This window comes from Orycteropus afer, unplaced genomic scaffold, assembly GCF_000298275.1.
Source record: "Orycteropus afer afer isolate SDZICR_OR568_19922 unplaced genomic scaffold, OryAfe1.0 scaffold00504, whole genome shotgun sequence".
Taxonomy (NCBI): Eukaryota; Metazoa; Chordata; class Mammalia; order Tubulidentata; family Orycteropodidae; genus Orycteropus; species Orycteropus afer.
This window is the reverse complement of record NW_006922091.1, coordinates 393,649-394,869: the sequence shown is the minus strand read 5'-3', so window position 1 is coordinate 394,869 and position 1,221 is coordinate 393,649.

The following is a 1,221-nucleotide window of genomic DNA, read 5'->3' as shown; positions in this document are numbered from 1 at the left end:
ATTTCTAATTTTTCATTTATTTTGTCATTTTGTTCTTATATTTTCTTCCCAAATTCATCTATGGTTTTGTCTATGTTTTCTTCATCTGTCTCTCAATTCTCTGAAGATACCTAAATATAATTCTTTTGCATTCCTTATCAGGAAATTGGAATGCTACTTCTTCCCTAGGGATGTGTTCTGAGTCTGTCTCCTGCTCCCTTGTTTCCACTACTTTATCTTGCTTCTTTGTGTGGACCGTGATTGTCTGTTATCTCTGAGACATTGTGGCATTATTGTATTTAGATCTCTGTTACCTGTTTGTGAAGAGCAGCTATGAGTGGGTCAGCTTCTTCTTGGTAGTTGTTTATTGTTGGTGGAGAAGGAAATGGTGGCTCTCACTCAGTAAATGAGAGCAGGAGGTTGGGTGTTGTTGTGTTACATGGGGACTATTGCTGCCTTCCACTCTGCTAGGCCAAAATAACAACTGAATAACCATCAAAAAAGCAAAAGCAAATGGACAAAAAACACACCACATAATCAAACAGGAATACTAACCAAAAAAGAGAAAAGAGAAGAAAACAAAAACAAACAAACAAACAAAAAACAAATACTGCAATATCTGGGGAGAGGGAAATATGAGAAAGAAGGTAGAGAAAGAGAATAATGAATAAAAAAATGAGAAAAATACAAAAAGAAAAACAAGGAATGGGGTTAACCATGAGAAAGAAAAAAAAAAAAAAAAAATGGAACCAGGATCAGGGAAAAGAGAAAAAGCTGAAAACTGGAACCTGGGAAGGGAAGAATAAAGAATAATAATAATAATGACAAAAGTAATAATGATTATAGTAGTTTTTAACAGCCAAAACAAACAAACTAAAAAAAAAAAGAAAGAAAAAATAAAAGAGAATCAAGCAGTGTGGGCAGGGCACTCTGGCTCTGTCTGAGCATTCAGACTAGAATGGAATTCCTGCTGGCCTACAAGGTGGGTGGGAGTGAGGAATGGCTGCACCTCTGTTCCTCAAGAGGGTATGGTGTATATGAATAACAAGGGGTGCGGTGTAGTAAATTACTTAGTGTGGCTTTTCTACCCATAAGTCTTTGTAAACTCCAAGGTGGGAACTGCTATTAGCAACTGAGGAGATCCTGATTTTAAAGTCGCCCACCTGGGTTATTTCTGTTGGGAGTGGCACAAAACAATGTTCTGGGAGGTGCCCACTCTCTCTCAGGTGCTTAGAGTTCTGA